The sequence below is a fragment of the Talpa occidentalis genome, unplaced genomic scaffold (assembly GCF_014898055.3).
Source record: "Talpa occidentalis isolate TD23 unplaced genomic scaffold, MPIMG_talOcc4v2.1 talOcc4.4, whole genome shotgun sequence".
NCBI classification, from domain to species: domain Eukaryota; kingdom Metazoa; phylum Chordata; class Mammalia; order Eulipotyphla; family Talpidae; genus Talpa; species Talpa occidentalis.
Window position 1 is genome coordinate 100,210,471 of NW_023604295.1, and position 19,449 is coordinate 100,229,919.

At 40.5% G+C, this 19,449-nt stretch overlaps 1 protein-coding gene and 1 long non-coding RNA gene across 2 annotated transcripts in view; one reads left to right on the plus strand and one right to left on the minus strand.

Moving 5' to 3' along the window:
• Positions 1-7,458, minus strand: part of SLC35G2 (solute carrier family 35 member G2) — a 23,577-nt gene extending 16,119 nt beyond the window's left edge. Inside the window, exon 1 of the mRNA XM_037525930.1 lies at positions 7,428-7,458. The gene's annotated coding sequence lies outside the window, so the exon portion shown is untranslated. The remainder of the gene's footprint in view (positions 1-7,427) is intronic.
• Positions 260-3,339, plus strand: LOC129146767 (uncharacterized). Its single transcript, XR_008553955.1, has 3 exons — positions 260-296; positions 2,443-2,497; positions 3,290-3,339. It is a non-coding gene; the product is annotated as an uncharacterized LOC129146767 (long non-coding RNA).
• Positions 7,459-19,449: the final 11,991 nt, after the last annotated feature.

Below are 19,449 nucleotides of genomic sequence, written 5' to 3' on the forward strand. Positions count from 1 at the left end.
CAAGTTGACTTGGCTCACTTACTTCTTTTATTTTTTAGATTTTATTTAGAAATTAAAATAGTTATTTTTATGAGATGCTAACAGCATTAATAAACTGCTTATTATGTTTTAAGCACACAGTGTTAATTGTAGAATAATATTTCATAAATTGATATCCTGAAGCAAAAAAAAATAATTTTTAAGTAATCAAGGTCAAGTGCTTGAAAAATTCATTTTTGTTGTTCATTAATTTAGGCAATATGGTGGTAATGAAAATTGAAAAAAAACTTTGGAGGGTAATCTATTCCAGTACCTTTGTAAGTAGCCCTATCCTTTACAGCCTCCCCAACAAATAGTACAGTTTCTGTTTGAACACCTACTTATCAACAAATTCACTCCTCAAGTCAGCCACCTGGATTTGATTTGTTTTATTGCTTATTATTTACATACAATAAAATTTGCCAGATTAAAAAAAAAGACAGCCACCTGGAAGTCATTCTGATAGATAGAAAAATATTTTTTTACATTGAGCTTAAATCTTTCTCCATATAATTTCCAGAGACTGTTCCTATGATGTATCTGGGATCACTAATTCATTCCCTCATCTACATACCAACATTTCAGTACAAGGAAGGACTATATCCTATCATCCCCATTCCAGGTCTCCCATCATGAGTTTCCTCTTTACCAAATTGCAAATCTCTCTTTTTTTTTTTTTCACTGTACCATTGTATAATTTTGGTTTTCAATCATCTTGGCATCTTAGCCACTCTTCTCCAAACATATGCCAGTTTCATCTTGGCATTTAGCCATTCTTCTCCAAACATATGCCAGTTTCTATAATCCCTACTATTTAGGAGATTCTGTTTCTCTGAGGGCAGCCTGAGATCACACCAATTATTCTGATAGTCAAACACATTCATTCTTATTCCTTCATTTAGTCAAAATTCGCCAGTGCCTATGATGCTAAGATATTATGAGAGATAAGGTTAAAAAGACATAAGCATTCTCTTAAAGAACATGGCATTCCTTTGAAAGAAAGGATATATGGGTAACAAGTGCCACAAAACAGACACAAGTACTATGCTAAAGGAAGGAAATTATACAATTAAATATGTATTTTCTTTAACATCAGAGTACCAGAAGAAAAAAAAGTGGTGACAATTCCAGACTAGACCTATTTTATTTATTTAGCACAAGAATTGATAAAAAGCCACAGGTTAGGATTTATGCTACATTAAAAGAGAAACTTGCAGATTAGCAAATTATTACACAGATTCAGAAGATAGAGGGAGTTTTATAGTTCTTTTACCAGTGAGAGCTCTAACAATGGATCAAATATCATTTTTCTATAGTAATTTACATGTAACTCTATACAGGCAAGAGAAAAAAAGATAAACTAGATTACTATATATCAAACTGATACCAAGAAATTTACATGTATTATTTACTTACTTTCACAAGAACCCCAACAAGGTAGGGGCTATCATTGGCCCCTCTTTAAAAAAAAAATGTAAGTGAAGCCTGGCAAGTTTCATTGACTTGCCCAAGTTTACAAAGATGCTAAATGTGGCAGTCAGGTTTCAAATGCAGGCTGTCACTGAGGGTCACCAATTTGCAGCCATCAACTACTTATTACCCAGCAAAGCAATCTCTGGTCCATCCACACCACAACCTTACCATTGACTACTTCTAGAAACCTTTGAACAATCCTTTATCCCTGTGGTTAAAGCACACTTCCCATGGGGCTATTGTAGCCCTTGACACATGGTATTACTGGGACTTGTGTATATAACACTAAACCCTGATAAAGTGTTACTGCTCTAAGATCAGAGATCATGTACTTAGCTTTTTCTTGGTGTCCCCAGTTCTTAGGGCAATAACAGACTCAATAAATCCTGGATAATGGATTAATCTTCTGGCTTGGATGGCCTGTATAGTCCTGTATAGTAACTGTATCAAAATTACTTGCCTTGAAGAAAGTCACTCTCTACCCAAAGATGATGTAGTTAGCTCTGGTTAGAATTAGTTGTGAGCTTTGGTTGCCACAACTCTACAACCTAACTCTATCTCTCTTTCCTAACTGTAAATTAAGGAAATCCAAGAAGTGATGTGAGTATATGATTTAGGTCCACCACTATCCTCAGCAGCTTATTCATCTTTGGAATCCTTACCCTTATTTAGAACACTGAATCTGCCAGTTACGGAAACCAGGCAAAATAAATGGAAAATTAGATTACCAAACATTTCTACTTTCTTCATCAAGTTCTTAAAGTAAAAGTTAAGACTTTAGTAAAATTACTGATACTTTGGGGTCTTTGATAGCTAGAAAATGACTAAATGCACTTTAGTAAAAATGAAAGACGTGCGGATTGAGTTCATATGTAATTGTAACTATAAAATAGTGTTAACTGTACATAAGGTATTATATATACCAATTGATTGCAAATAATTTTATTACAGTGATGACTTTAAGAGAAACCAGAGTGAGCAAACAATTTAACACATGTAATGTTATGTAAGTATTAAGATTTTTAAATTATATATGGTATATTAACATTTATAGGGCAAAATTAAGTTTTGACCTGCAAGAAAAAAAGCTCTGTGATCTTAGCTCATCTCTGACATTAGCTACCAAGGTGAATGGTATCCTATGTCTAGACTAGACATCTAAGGTAGGTGGATGAAAAGTGAGGAAGTAGAGGTAACCGATTGATAATCACTCTCCCAAATCAGAGGCCAGCAGTGACTATTAATGCAACACTTGCATCACTTGGAGAGTCTATTGCTCAGGCAGAATGGCAGAAAAAATATGTGTGGTGATGGAGAGGAGTACTTGCCTGACTTTATAATCAAAATAATGCATAAGAAGCATGGAATAAGAAGGAAGATATGTTACAGGGTAGAAGGAAGGGCACCTGGGGACCCCCAAACATCCCTCCTCCAAATGGATGCTATCATCTGCCGCATTAAACATACTCTAGTGGGGAAGACCTTTAATACAAGTAGTGTGTAATAGAGAGAAGAGAAAGACAAAAAGTAAGTTTCCAAATCAAGCACCCAAAGTTACCCATACCCTCACAAGTAAATGTCCAGCCAAACCAATTGGCCCAAAGCAGGGTCACTGAGGCCCCAAAACTTGCCACAAGTCTAAAGCACATTCTAGTTGGGACCCATAGGAAAGGAGTACAAGGGGCCAGGCAAGTCTGGAAGGAAAAAGCAAAAGTATAATCAAGATAAAGGTTGCCACTGTCAGCCTTCCCACAGACCTCTCACCCATGTCTCTTTCTCTTTCAATTGTCTCCTTTAGTGTCCCCCAAGTCCCTGGTACAAGTTCAAGGCTGAGAAGAAGTAAGACTTCTTCACATGTCTCTCTGCGCCATATGTCTCCTCTGGTATCCTTCTTGCTCCCCTTCCTTCCTTCTCCCTGTCTTCTCCAGCTTCTCCTCCTCCCTGCTCAGCTTCAGCCTTCCTTGGGTGGGGCAGGGAAGGTAGGAAACCACCCCTCTTTCTCTAGGGACCACCCTGTTACAATATTGAGGGAAACGGTAACCCCCTTTCTCTTGGGATTACCCTATACAGACATAGCAGTTGTCCATAACATTCCAGAACTGAGTGCCAAAGAATACAATCTATGGGACAAGGTGGTCTCAGCAAGAAAAATGAAACAAGATTCCCATCACATCACCAATTAAATATTTTAAAATGCTCTGGAAAAAAAAAAGATGGCCTGATTAGAATACAGCTAAGGGTATCATGGTTTTCTTCATCAACAAATTCCAATCCCAAACTGGAAAATTACATTCTATTCAGGTCACCAGGAGGTAAAGACTCCTCAAGCACCTAATATTTGGGGGAGGATTTAATCCTCATTTTATAACCACAACTGTTAGACTCCAAGATAGAACAACAACCATGGAAATCAGCTAAGAGACCTGAAGTGTGGATTGCAATGCTATTCAAACTATAAGGTATTGGGGAATTCAGCTATCACTTTGAATTCAAATATTGTGAAAATTAACTTTGTAAACTCCAGTCAAACTTATAATTGATTTTTGGGTTATTTATACCTATATATAGTCTCTGAATTTCATTGAGATTGTGTCTTTAGAAAGACTCTAAATGATACTAAAAGTATTTTTTAAGTATGATTAATTAATCTGTCAATATCCCTGCCAATCTCCCTGCTAATCGCCCCAAATACTATTTTCTCCTGTGATTAAATTCACTAACTCCCATTTCTAATTGCTAAAACAGAAGTGTCAGTCACATTAATGAAACCAGTGTGATCATTGCCCCTCTTCAGTTTGGGCTGCTCTGGGGGACACTGCCCAACACCTGACTGGAGCTAATTGACACATCCACCAACACAACTAGACAAAGCCCATTAGTTCCTGTCTAGAAGCAGAATTGGTGAGTATCCAATTATGATATGTGTTTAGGTTATAGTCTTAGCAAACTCAATTGTGCTCTGTCTCAATCTAGAGGATATTTTTATAATCTTGGCATGAGGGCATCTTTCTGTGTATAACACATCACAAAGGAAATATTGATAGATTCAATTCCATGAACATTTAAATATTCTGTGCAAAAAAAACCCATAAAAATTTTTAGTAACAAAACTAAAACATAACCACAAAAAATGGTCAACATCTTTCAATCAAAATGGGCTTTTTTAAAATCGCCAATAAATGGGCAAGTCCATACATAGGTAATTCACAAAAGAAGTACGAAAAAACCAACAGACATATGGAAAGATACACAAGTCACAAAAATAAGGATTAAAAGAAGAAAGAGTGTTCTAGCATGTATGAGTGAAGAATCTAGAATATTATACACTTGGTGCGGAGCAAATTGTTACAAGATTTTTAGAGGGCAGACAATATGCACTGTAATGAGAAATGTGTGTCCCTAACCCATCAATTTCATTTGGGAATTTATTCTAAGAAAATAATGCCATTACAAAGAAAAGTATATTAAAAGAATGTTCAATATAGCATTTTTTTTATTATCTAAAAGCTGTAAATATGCTAAATGTACCTTATTTATATATGTACCAAATGGGAAGATACTTATATCTTATGTGAATAAGTAATAGATAGATAAATCAATCTACTTATGATACACCAAATTTAAGATGTACATATTTTTTACATTTCTAAAGTCAAAATGCATCTTATAATTGGTAACATCTTACATTTGATGTCATGCATCCTTGATGAATTTAATAATCTGGAAATATTTATTCCAAACTAATATTCATAATTACCTGTGGAGAAAAGCTTACTAGAGGATTTTATTTTCTACTCTGCTGTTGTTTCCTTTTTTTATTTTTACTATCAGCTATATTTTTAAATTTACTCTTAAAAATAATAAAATTATTCCTATTTGGCTATTCTATTTTTTTGAAGACTTATTTATTTATGCATACAAGAACTGGGGTGTAGGCCAGAGGTGCGGGGGCGGGGGTGAGAGGATTCACCAGAGACAGAGTGGGGAGCAAAACAGGCAGATCTACGAAAATACACTGCTGAGGGGAGCAGTGGGTGAGACAGGAGAGATCTGCTGTCCTATGTGGGTAGCTCCCTGGCAGGCGGGGATTGAGCTCCTATTACCTAAATTTCTTACAATCAGCATACTTTTCCTGAGAGAAAACCATATATATGTGTATATATATATATGTGTGTATATATATGTATATATTTCAATATCTTGAAAAATACACACATAATCATTAAGGAGTTCACAAATCATATACTATAACCATATTTGATATTGCCAGCATTATGATACATCCTAGTTATATTTTCTTCAAATTATGACTTTCCATAAGATTAACTAGATACTGTTGTGTATTAAATTTTTATTAATCATTTTTGTTTAAAATTCCTTTATGAACATCTTATTTGTGCCAATATCAATTTATATCTCTCTAGACTATTTTTGTTATGGCACAAAAATATGTATAAATACTAAATTGCTCAGCAAAATACCAAACAATTTAATTCATAGATTCTGTGACTTTGGAAGGACGATTATGAAAATTAATCGTTCTTCAGAGTTCAGAAACATTGGAGGTGTCGAAAAAGTGCAACTTGTAGCAGATGATGGCTCTGAAAATAGATGAATGTATTTACATCTATATTTGTGTGCATACGTGAGAGTTCATGTTTAATTGTGCTCACTGTGAGCTTGTAGGTAATCAACTCTTATGCATATGCTTTATCTGCACCACCAAGGCGAGCCACAGTGGCCTTCATGCTGTCTTCAGGAAACCAACACCAGCCCCTTTGCGAAGGGTTTCAGTGTTAGGCCGACTCTGCTATGGCCACCTGTCTTGGAGGTGGGCTATGTCTAGCAAAGACGCAGAGTAGTAGAACGAGGCAGGCTTCTACCTGACGTGGGAAGTCGGCCAAAGCCGAGTGAGGTATTTCAGCACCACGGACACGGACAACTGCAAAGAGAGCAAATCGCACGCAATTGCCAGAAGAGACCGGTCCTCCCAGCCACCCCTCGTCCTCGCCGCCCCGTGCGTCACCGCCTTCCGGCCTTCACTTATCCCGCGGACGTCGGCTTTCAGCCCGGCCCCTCCCCAGCCCAGAAAAAGCCTGGTCAGAGACACGAGCAAGCGCAGCGCCCTCATTCGCCCCAGCCGGAGTCTCTTTCCTGCCCACCGGCGCGACCCTTCCTCCCACCTCCTCTCAAAAGAGGACAAACGAGCGCACGTGGCGTAGAAATGATACAGTCCCCAGAGGCCGGTCGGGGAGGTTTCGCGGTTCCTCTCCGGAGCTGCGGGAGACTCAGGGTCCTGGCCCTGCTCCTCCAGCCTCCGAGCTCCGGCGTCGCTCGTGTCTTCCTCCTAGTCCCAGCCTCTCGGAAAAGATTTCTGCAAATCGCTAACCCTCCACGAGCATCTCAGCCCGTGGAGACTGACGTTCAAGAGCTAAAGACATGAGACGAGAGTGATGGGAGATACTTGACCACATCTCTGAAACCACCCAGTGCGTCTTAAAGTTTGTGTTTGAAATTGATCCCATGACGCCACAGGGACGCACCTTTGTTTGGATGGGCTTCTGGGGAGAGGAAAGCAAAAGACCCTCGTCACAGGCTGGAGAAGGGCCCAGACGTGGGAGGGTGTCAGAAAACGGGGGTCGGAGGGAGGGGCTGATCCTGACCCTACCGACACCGTGTCCCGGTTGTCCAAGAGAGCAGAGCGGGAAGCGGGGGCCCTCGCGGCCTTTCGGAACTCGAACAGTCCCCAGAGGCTTGTGAAGGGGTGGGGCATTTCTCTTTCCGCCTGCCCCAATTCAATGAGGGGCGCTGCCCCTCAGGTGCCACGGCTAAAGGCGTTAGGGTGGGCGCTCGCTCACACTCTTTCGTGGTGGGGACACCGGGCGGGGCTCAGCGCCCCAGCCCCACATTCCCGACCGACTCCCGGGCCCAGTTACCTGTGTGTGGCCGCGAGGAAGAAGCGCCCCGCGTCGCGGCCGGGCTGCGAGCTGCTGCGTCCCTCGTCCAGCCTCTGAGCCCCGGGGGGCACCGCGCGGTTCGCGGAGAAACCCTCCGCGGGGGCCGCTGCGTCTGCCAGCCGCGGCGGGGAGGGGGCTGCCCGCGAGGACCGTGCGCCTGCGCTCTCCGCTGCCCCTCCTGGCCGGCGCCCGAGTCAGAGACCGCGAGGGGCGCCCCGGATTTGTGCCAGGATGGGGGACTTCCCCTACCCGCTGGATGAGCGGGTCTAAGGCCAAGAATCTGCCTGCGCGGGGGTCGGGGTGCTGAAGGAGGGTGCTTTAGCCTACGCCCTTGGAGAGAGCCGGCTCGAAGCGGTCGCCCGTGAGACCCGGTGACGTGGTCTTCAGGAAGGGGGCAGGGAGGCCGCCACCCTACGCCTCTCCCACCTCTCACCCCACCCTCCGCCTCCCACGCCCTGTGATTGCGTTTAAAAGTCGCCTTGATTCTGTGATATTTAAAAATGCGTCGACCATAGGTAAATCGCGGTCCAAAAAGGTCTTAGGGAATCCTCAAGTTCGCCTGGCAGTTTAGCCATAAGGTCTCTGAGGGAAGGTCTTGACACCGCGGAGCTGGTTCTTGGAGTCCAGTCTATGTACCCAGGCCCCTGCCGAGAGAGCACAGTCCCTCAGAAGCAGACCTGGCTGGACTAGATGAGTCAAGAGGGCAGGCAAGAAATAGTGAGGCCTGAACCAAAATACTAGCTGTGGGAAAAGATAGGATGTGACCGCTGGTTATTCCTACGTGCTTCAATCCACTCTCCACCAGGGCAGATCCTCATGCGCTACGTCAAGTATCTCGTCTTTCACTTGACCTTCCGCAGGAGGCATTTGCCGGAGCACAGAACCGCCCCTTACAGGTACCCCAGAGCGGCGCCATTCCATTAGCAATGGTTTTATATATTTATATTTATATATATATATTTTTTTTTTTTTTAATCTGAAAGCCACTTCTCCAGCACTGTGGAGTACACCCTCTCTACCATACCTACTATACTCTCCCCTTCCCCACTTTGTTCAGTTTCTGTTCTGGTTGCAACCCACTGCTTTTGCTCAGTCAGAGGCTGGGGCTGGTAATGGCTTCCAAAGATTTCTTTTAACCCCGACCACATCTTTTAAAATAGCCCCTTCATTAAATTCTCAACTCTTCCCTGGATGTGCCATCTTTTTCCTACCTACCATTCCAGCACACTGTGATAGAGTATACTTTGTTGCAGTTGGGAAGATTCAAGGAGTGGGAGGTGTAGTATAAAAAAAAAAGAAGATGGGGCTTTTAAAAGGTGGAATGTCTCTTTTCCTTGACTTTCTTTGCTTTGGGTGATGAGTCCTTAAGATGTTATTGCGATGTATGTCTTGTAGTGTTTTACCTATATTTTCTTCTATATATTTTATGGTTCCAGGTCTTATGTCCAGTTCTTTATCCATTTTGAGTTGATTTTTGTGCACAGTGAAAGGTAGTGGTCTAGTTTCATTTTTTTGCATGTGGAGGTCCACTTTTCCCAGCACCATTTATTGAACAAACTGTCCATATTCCATTGTATATTCTTTGCTCTTTTGTCAAAGATCAGTTGTCCATATAAGTGTGGTTTTATTTCTGGGCTCTCTATTCGGTTCCATTGGTCTGAGTGTCTGTTTTTGTTACAATACCAAACTGCTTTAATTATTAGGCTTTGTAGTATAGCTTGAAGTTGAGAAGTGTGATACCTCCTTTCTCCTTTGTTCTCATCTGTAGGGCTTTGGCTATTCATGGTTCCATATGAATTTCATTGGCATTTGCTCTATTTCTTTGGAAAAAACCACATTGAGATACCACCTTACACCAGTAAGAATAGCACATATAAAAAAAACAAGCAACAACAAATGTTGGCGAGGATATGGTGAAAAAGGAACTCTCCTACATTGCTGGAACCATTATGGAAAGCTGTCTTTCCTCAGTCTACAAAAAATGGAGCTACCATATGACCTGGCAATTCCACTCCTATGGGCCTACCCAAAAGACACAAAAACATTGATTCAAAAGAACACCTGGGGCCTCCCCTGGTGGCGCAGTGGTTGAGTGCTGGGCTGCGAGGCTGCCAGCAGCCTCTGCAGCGCTGGTTATTTCCCCACCGATGGTGAGGGTCCCACAAAAAAAAAAAAAAAAGAAAGAAAAAGAACACCTGTATACCAATGTTTATTGCAGCACTATTTACAATAGGTAAAACCAGGAAACAACCCAAATGCCTAAAAATAGATGACTGGATCAAGAAGATGTGGTATATATACACAATGGAATATTATTCAGCAATCGAACAAGATAAACTCATGCCATTCGCAGCAATGTGGATGGAACTAGAAGGAATTATGCTCAGTGAAATAAGCCAGAAGGAAAAGGAAAAATATCAGATGGTTTCACTTATAGTAGGAATATAGGGGAACCAAATAAGACATCACTGTGAAAAAAAGCAATAACAGTACAAAACACGACAAAGCAAAAATGGACAATTATAAACCAGAGACATCCTGCAGGGGAGGAGGAGGGAGAGGGATCAGAGGGAGGGAAGGAGAAGCACTGGGGACTGTGGTGAGTGTGCACGGGTGCATTGGTGAAGGAAACTACACCTGAGTGGCAGGGGGAAGCAAATATTGTTTAAAAATGAACAATAATGTAAAAAACTTTAAAAAATTAATATTAAAAAAAAGGTGGAATGTCTCCTAATCATTTTGACAGTTCCCTGGACTCCAGGTAGCCAATATCCTAGATGGTCTCCCTGCTGGGTTCCCCACCCTGAGGACACCAAAGACAGTTTGAGTAGACTTAAAAATGGAATTCATACTATCCATAAGCTACATGTTCACAAAGAGACATGGGATCATCTTAGTTTCATACATAGTAGAACTTTTGGACACATTCTGATGTGCAGAAACAATCTACATTCATGGAGCAACCATCACAGGTAGGCTGCTTTTGAATGAGAATATTCTTAGGACACTTAAAAGAGTCTTGGACACAGTGTCTGAAAAATGTGTTTATGAAGAAGCTGCTGAGTGAGACAACTGTCAATGAGAGTTTCCTTGTGTTGCTGTAGAAAACCCAAATAATATTTCCAAAGAAATGGGAAATAAAAAGCAATAGACTGAGTAGCGGTTATTAAATTGCCCCAGCACTGTGAATCAGCTTGGTCTAAATCCAGGGCCTGACCTTTTCTCTGGCTTGTAAAAACAACCAAACTGGTTTAACTAGTTTAATCTTTCCCTATTCCCCATATCCTTAAAAAACAAAACAAAACACACACAATAAAACAAAATCCTGAAGCACTATCTTATCAAAATTTACCCAAAGGGAACCCCAGGAGTAGGTGTTTGCAAACAGAATTAATGTCTAAGCAAGCACATTATTTGTACTGAATACAAATGAGACCAAAACAGAAAATTTAATGTGTATTTTCTGTATTTTTTTAAAAGATTTTTTTAATTTATGTATACAAGAACCGTGGTGCAGGCCAGAGGATGTGTGTGTGTGTGTGTGTGTGTGTGTGTGTGTGTGCATGTGAAAGGATTCACCAGAGTCAGAGTGGGGAGCAGAATAGGTGAATCTACTGAAATACACTGCTGAGGGGAGCAGCAGGTGAGACAGGAGAGGTCTACAGCTCAATGTGGGTTAGCTCCCTGGCCAGGGATCTAACTAAGGTTGCAGTGGCTGGCCACCAGCTTGAGAACACTGAGACTTTAATCCCTTGGCCACCAGGGAGACCCTGTGTTTTCAGTCTTTCACCCTTTCTAAGAGGAAGGATCCTTTGTTTTTCACAAAGCAGCTTGAGTGTTAATTTTGCTGATACAGGTAAGTAGTAGAGGTACAGAAGGAAAAGGGCGCTCAGAAGGCTCTACTGATCTATAAAGCTCTATTGGATTTTATGTTTCTCTTGGAGAGAGTGAGGGAGAAAGGAGTAGGAAAAGTTTTCAGAATGTGAGTAAGAAAAGTGAAGATGTAGAATGAGCTGAGTTTAGGAGAGAAAGTTTCTAAGAGATTTGAGAGAATGAGATTAGGAATTTAATACAGCTACTATCTGAATGACACAGCGATACTGAGAAACAGGTAAAAGGATTTTAAGATGTTTTGTTCTATGTAATAAGTGGAATTCTTTTGTGCAATAATACAGTGTACTTTTTTTTACAAGTGTCAAAAATTCAAGCACAAATTGATTTTAGAAAAGGAATATATGTACCTTAATCATTGAAAATTCTGTGAATATGTAGCTTCAGGTATGGCTGGATCCAGGGTACAGAATCATTAGAACATGGATTCTCCTTTCTTCTCTGTTGAATTCAATGAGTTTATTTTTATTTTGTGGTTTCTTCCCACCTCCCTTCCTTTCCCAACAGTTCAGGTGGAGGCCCAGAATAGAAAATTTGGGATGGAGCCATAGTCACAAACCAGGAACTGAAGATGGGGTTAGAAATGATTATCATTTTCATTAAACCAGCTGTAGATATAAAAAAAATCCTTAAGCAAGGCCAGGAGATAGGGATATGGGGATAGTCAGCCATTACAAATAATTACTGCAGAAAAAATCTTGAGGACCACCAGTCCTTACAGATTAACCAGAGAATCACCAGTCCTTACAGATTAACCCAATCATACCCTAGACATGCTTAATTTAACAATAGATAAATATTTTACAAAGGAATGAACCCTCCCTGGAAAAGGAACACTATAGCAGACCAATTCTATGTCTTTTAAGCACAGATCTCTCCATGCCTGGTTCTGTGCAGGCAACTTCTTCTCCTCTCTTTCTCTAATAAACCTGCCCTTCTGAATTTAACCTTCACCGGCTTGTGTCTGTGTAACCATCTTCTAGACCTTGGTAAATTCACCATATACTGCTGAAAGGGGAACTCTACCAAAACTTTTCTCAGAGGTAACCAAAGGATCCCATTCACTGAACCCCAATATTTCATCAAAACCCCGTCAATCCATATAGCTAAGCAATCCAGTAGAAATAGCACTTATTTCAATATAGTTCCAATAAAAGCTTAGGATTGTCTTATTAGCAAATTCTGGGTTATATACCCAACCAAAAGTCTGGGGGAAAGGGAATAAGGGAGGGGATATTCTCCAAATGAAAAATCAAGGTTTTGTTATCAGAAGAAACTAAGAAGTGATGGACAGGTGATGAAAGGACATTTGCGACATAATGTTCAAGTTCACCACAGGTACCACTCAAAGAAACTTCAGTTAAGATTTATGATGCTTTTCAATAGAAACAATAGGCTAATGTTTCTTTGAGAATGACGTCATGTTAACATCCACAGTAAGCCAGCTAAAATGTTCTTTCAACATAAAACATAAAAAATGTCTTGTTATAGAAAGAATTACCAAGTAAGACTTTTAAATGTATTTTTGTTCTGATTCCCATATATGTATAGCATTTATTTAAGTAAAGAGACAATTTTTCAATCTCAGCAATCTCTTCAGATCCCTCAAAGCCTAGAAGAAGTTACTTGAGTTCCTGATGACCATTGTGGAAATACTTGTTTACCCCACCAGCACTACTGTAACTTCCCTCTCATCAGACACGAGCTCAGTACTTGTAGGACTCTGGGCTAAACAAATAAGAACTGGTTTATATAGCACACAGGAAGGATCACAGTAACAACAGGAGTATTCAGACTTACTAATCTCAAGTATCTGGCACACAACCACAAACTTTTTTTTTATTTTATTTTTATATTCCACATACAATTGCAACCCCCTTATTTTGACCCCAGTCCCTCCTTTCCCCGCCGCACCTCCCCCATAGTGTGTCTCTGGTTCACAGTTGTTTGTTGATTTTGATTTTTTTCTTTCTTATAGTTATTCTTTTTCCTGGTCCCTTATTTAGGTTTTCTAAATTCCTGCTATGAGTGAGACCATCCAGTATTTTTCTTTTTCTTTCTGGCTTATTTCGCTGAGCATGATCCCTTCCAGCTCCATCCATACAACCACAAATCTTGAACTAAGTGAGGTAACTTGCTGTCACAAAAGTTCAATTTCATATAAAGTAAAAGGTGCTAATACTAAGTACAAACTATCTTTGTTCTGCCAATCAATTCTTCCTTCATTACCATTTATTACTCTCTTACCACATTTGCTCACTTGATCTCCTTAACTAGCTCTGTGCTCACTTGATCTCCTTAACTAGCTCATTCTTTTACATGAAAGGTAATAATAATTACCTACTATACAGGGCTGTTATGAAGATTTAATGAAGTAATACATGTAAAGGGTTTATAGGACAGTGTCAGACACCTAATAAGCACTAAATTAATGTTAGTATGATTACAGATATATAAAATGAGTGATGAAATAGACATGATCCCTGAAATATACTTGTATAATAACTAATTCAGCTCTACAGACCATAAGGATATGTGAATCAAGTGTTAAAAGATCTTTTTTTTTAAAGATTTATTTATTTTTGCATATAAAAATAGGGGTACAGGCCAGAAACGTGAGAGGAGAGAGGATTCACCAGAGACAGAGTGGGGAACAGAACAGGCAGAGTGACTGAAATACACTGCTGAGGGGAGCAGCAGGTGAGTCAGGAGAGGCCTGCTGCACCCTGTGGATAGCTCCCTGGCTGGGGATCCAACTCACATTGCAGTGGCTGCAGATAGCTTCATAGGTTGTGTCTTGACCCCTTGTGCCACCGGGAGGACCTAGACCTTCTATTTTTTTAATGGGGATAGAAATCTTGACTCCTGTGAAAATTTTTGATTATTTGCAAATGCAGTCATGATAAAAATACTCAACAAATATGAAAAACATTATACTCAATAGTGAAAGACTGAAGCTTTTCCTCGGGAATAAGACAATTATGCTCACACCACTTCTATTCAGCATAATGCTACATGTTTTAGTCAGAGAAATTAGGCAAGAAAAATAAATATACAGCATCCAACTTGGAAAGGAAGAAGTAAAACGATCTCTGCTCACAGACAACATGAGTTTTGATGTAGACAGCTCTAAAATGCCAAAAACAACTGTGTGAATTAATAAATTAATTCAGCAAACTGTAGGATACAAAACCAATGCTCAAAAGTCAATTGCATTTCTATGCACTAAGAATGAACAATCTAAAAAAGAAAATTAATAAAACAATTTTGTTTGTAAGTGCATCAATAAGAACAAAGTACTAAGGGATGAACTTAACCATGGAGATGAAAGATTTGTACGCTAAAACTATGAAGTGTTACTGAAAGAAATTAAAAGCAAAAATAAATGGACAGGCATCCATTGATCATGAATCCTAAGACTTAAACTTATTAAGAGGTCAATACAACTCAAAGTGAACTACAGATTCAATGTAATCCCTATCAAAATCCCAGTGATACTGCAGAAATAGAAAAATTCATTCTAAAATTCATATGGAAACTTAAGGGGCCTTGAATAACCAAATAGTCTTGAAAACAAAGAAAACAAAGTTGGAGGTTTCACACATCCTGATTTCAAAACTTACTACAATATCAAAATAGTATGGTTCTAACATAAAGATACAAATAGAATAGAGTCCAGAAATAAAACCTCATGAATATGGTCAAGTGATTTTTACCAAGGGTACCAAGACCATGCAGTGGAGAATGAACAGTCTTTCCAACAAACAATCTGAGCAAAACAGGATATTCACAAGCAAAAGTGAAGGTGGAGTCTGACTTTACATCATATACGAAAATTAACTCATAATTGATCAAAGACCTAAATATAAAAGCTAAAATTGTAAAGCTCAGTAGAAAACATAGGGCAAAAGTTTCTTAATACTAGATTTGGCAGGGCCTCCCCAGTGGCACAGCAGTTGAGCACTGGGCTGCGAAGCTGCCTGCAGCCTCTGCAGCGCTGGTTCGATCCCCCGCCCCCAGGTGAGGGTTGCACACGGCGTGACAGACCTCTCCTGTCACCCACTGCTCCCCTCTGCAGTGTACTTCGGTCCTTCTGCCTGTTCTGTTCCCTGCTCTGGCTCTGGTGAATTCTCTCACCCTCCCGCGCTTCTGACTGTACCCACTGCTTGTATGAATAAATAAATAAATAAAATCAAAAAAAGAAAAAAAATACTAGATTTGGCAATGATGTGACACCAAAGAAGTGTCAAAAATATATGCATATATGTGTGTATATATAAATATAGATATATATCGTACTTTATAGAGTTTAATTTTTTTTGTACATCAAAGACATTATCAGTAGGGTAAAAAAGCAGCCCATGGATTGGAAGAAAATATTTGCAAGGCATAAATCGCATGTAGGGTTAGTACAAAGAATATATAAGGAACTTCTATAACTCAACAACAACAAAAATAACTGATTAAAAATTATCAAAAGACAAGAATAAATATTTCTCCAAAGATTTATAAATGACCAATAAGTACATGAAAAGATGTTTAATATAACTAATCATTAAGGAAATATAAATCAAAACCACAATGAAATACTCTTCACACCCATTAGGAAGATTATTATTATTTTTTAAAGATTTATTTATGCATCCAAAACTGGTTTGTAGGCCAGAGGTGCAGGAGGTGAGAGGATTCCCCAGACAGAATGGGGAGAAGAACAGGCGGACTGACTGAAATATACTGCTGAGGGGAGCAGTGGGTGAGACAGGAGAGGTCTGCTGTACCATGTGGGTCAGCTCCCTGGCCAGGCATGGAACTTGTGCTGCAGTGGCTGAGGATAGCTTGATAACACTGTGTCTTTAACTCCTGTACCACCAGGGAGGCCCCAGGAAGATTATTAAAAAAAGAAAGAAAATAACAAGTGTCAGCAAGGATGTGGAGATTAGAATCCTGTGCTCTGCTAGTAGAAATGTAAAGTAGAGCAGCCACTCTGGAAAACAGTGTGGTGATTCTTAAAAAATTGAAAATGTAATTACTATGTGACCTGGCATTTATGCTTGTGGCTGTATACCCCACAGATATGAAAGCAAGGATGTGTACAGCCATGTTCATAGCATAAACAATAGCTAAAAGGGTGAAGCAACACAAGTGTTCAACAACAAATGAATAAACAGGGGTCTCCCTGGTGGCGCAGCAGTTGAGCACTGGCTTGCGAAGCTGCCCGCAACCTCTGCAGCGCCGGTTCGATCCCCGGCCGCCAGGTGAGGGTCCCACGCAGCGCGCAGACCTCTCCTGCTGCCCGCTGCTCCCCTCAGCAGTGTACTTCATCAGTCTGTCTGTTCTGTTCCCCTTTCTGGCTCTGGTGAATTCTCTCACCCTCCCGCACTTCTGACTGTACCCAGTGCTTGTATAAATACATAAATAAATCTTAAAAAAAAAAGAATAAACAAAATATGTTACACTCATACAATAGAATATTATTCAGCATTAAGTAGGAAGTTTTGACACATGCTGCAACTTGGATGAACCCCAAGAGCATTAGACTAAGTGAAACAAGCATGTCAAAAAAGAACGAATATTTATGATTCTACTTATGTGAGGTACAAAGAGTAATTAAATTCATGGAGACCGAAAGAATGGTGATACTAGGGTCAGAGGAGATAGGAAAATTAAACACTTGGTGTTTAATTGGTACAGAGATTCAGCTGAATTTCTATCAGCTCAAATTAAAAAGTTCTGGAGATGGTTGGTGATGATGTTTACATAGCAATGTGAGTATACTTAACGCCACAGAACTTGTGAAAAGTTGACTAAGTGGAGCCATTTTAAAATGGAGCCAGGGGGCCTCCCTGGTGGCGCAGCGGTTGAGCGCTGGGTTGCGAAGATGCCCGCAGCCTCTGCAGCACAGGTTCCATACCCGGCTGCTCCCCAGCCACCGCAGGAGGGTCCCACATGGCGTGCAGACCTCTCCTGCGGCCCGCTGCTCCCCCCAGCAGTGTACTTTGGTCCTTCTGCCTGCTCTGCTCCCCGCTCTGGCTCTGGTAAATTCTCTCACCCTCCCGCGTTTCTGACTGTACTCAGTGCTTGTATAAATATAAACAAAAAAATAAAAAATATTTTAAAAATAAATAAATAAATAAATAAAATAAAATGGAGCCAGGGAAGTCAATACAGAGAAACTACCTTACCTGTCTTATTTGAACTGAGTCAAAGACCTTTGGATTACAGAAAAAAATCAATTGTTTTAAGAAACTATCAAGCAAACAATTGCTTAAGAAATCCAGATCATAAGAACTGATGGTTATGGATTTTTTGCCTGAGTATAGAATCAGTAATCAATTATGTATAGCCAAGAATAGCTTAAACTTGTCAGCACCAATGAATTCTTGAAACACTTAGTTCATCTTCCTCTTTTCTTCTTATGAAAACCTCTATCTTTTTGTCCCTCGTTGAGACATAATTTGGGTGTCTACCCAAATCTGTCCTCCCTAAATTATAAATCTTTGAGCCCAAATAAATGTGCTTTGCCTTTTTAATTGCCTCCTGTTTTTTGGTTAACAAATGGTACACTTAAAAATGGTTACAATGGTAAGTTTTATGTTGTGCATCTTTTACCATAACAAAACATGACTTTTGCGTGCCACAGATCAGTTACACTGAGCATATGTTGAGGCTTCCCCACACCAACAAGTAATTCTCAGATATCAGTTGGGTGTTTGAGAATTCATCTCAATTCTGACACTATACACCCAGAGATAATATCAGATTTCACGGGTAAAAGGTTTAACTCTTCCAAGACCATCCTCCCTTCAGATACCAGTCACAGGCCCAGGCTGTAAACTGTGCGTCTGACCAACCAGCTATCAATTAGAGATTCCCACAACCTCCTCCTCAGACATCAGGTGACAGTCACAAGCTCAGGTAATTACTTGTCCTGCTGATTGGCTGCATACAGATCAGGTTTTCCTAGGGCACTCTCTTCAAGTTCAATTAATTAATCCAGAGCAGCTCCCAGAGCTCAAGAAATGTATTTACTCACTAGTAATATAACTCAGGATATAACTCCTTCAGATGGAAGAGAGGCATGGGACATGGTATGGGGATGGGGGATGCCACCATGATCAGACCAACTAGCAGTATCAGTACTTTCTTCTATATCCCTCACAGGGCTCGCAGGAACCACTGGATCTTTTCCAAACCTCACCCTTCAGTACCATACATACAAGAGTATAAGCAGAGAGCAGTGTCGGCTCAGTCTTCCTCTGTCTCGTCTATGTAACACTGCACTTTCCCCTTGCTTTAGTCATCCTACATTGGTGCAATCGCCCCTGTGAGCACTTCTCCTCCCACATTTCCAAATAGGGAGGGGAATTGAAGCACTCTCTACTTTCAGTTTTCCCAGACTTTCTGGAATTTCTGCCTAGATTAAAATCACAGTACAAGAGTGTAATGGCAGGAAGGGCCAGAGCAGGTTTTCTATGATCCGAGCAGACGGAGTAAAGGAGGAGAGAGTCCTGGAGCCCTTGGTGGCTTTGCAGGTTTTTATTGGGATTACCAGGTACACAACAGGCAGGGTTGCTGGGGGGCCTGGAGGCTGGCAGGTCTCCCAGCCCCCAGCAAGTCTTCACTCTTTCTGGGCTCTCTGGCGTTCTCTGGTGATGTCAGGTGATCTCTGCTCTGCTTCTCTGCTCTCTGGTTCTCGTGGTTCTGCTGGTGTCCCCGTGATGCTGCCCTTATAAGCCCAGTCTTTGAGCCTAGGTGTACCCACTTACACACACCCAGACCCCACTCCAGGTGCCTGCCATCAGGCATGTATTCAGGACTGCAGGGCTCCATCATCAATCCTAATGGCGGGAGGGCAGAAAAGCCTGATACTTTTTTAACCTACAGAGAGCTTGACTGCTTACCCCCACTATCTCTCCTTTCTTCTCATTTCAGCACTCAAGTAGAAAATTGAACTTTGACTCTTTTTTTGTCATTAAATTCCTTGTTTTCAGAGTCCTAGTCCTCTCCTCCTTTATGGCTAGTAAATGTCTTGGATGACTAGAGAAAAAGTCATATACATAGAAAAACAAAAAGAAATATTCTTTCAAAAAGAATATTCTTTTTTTTTTAA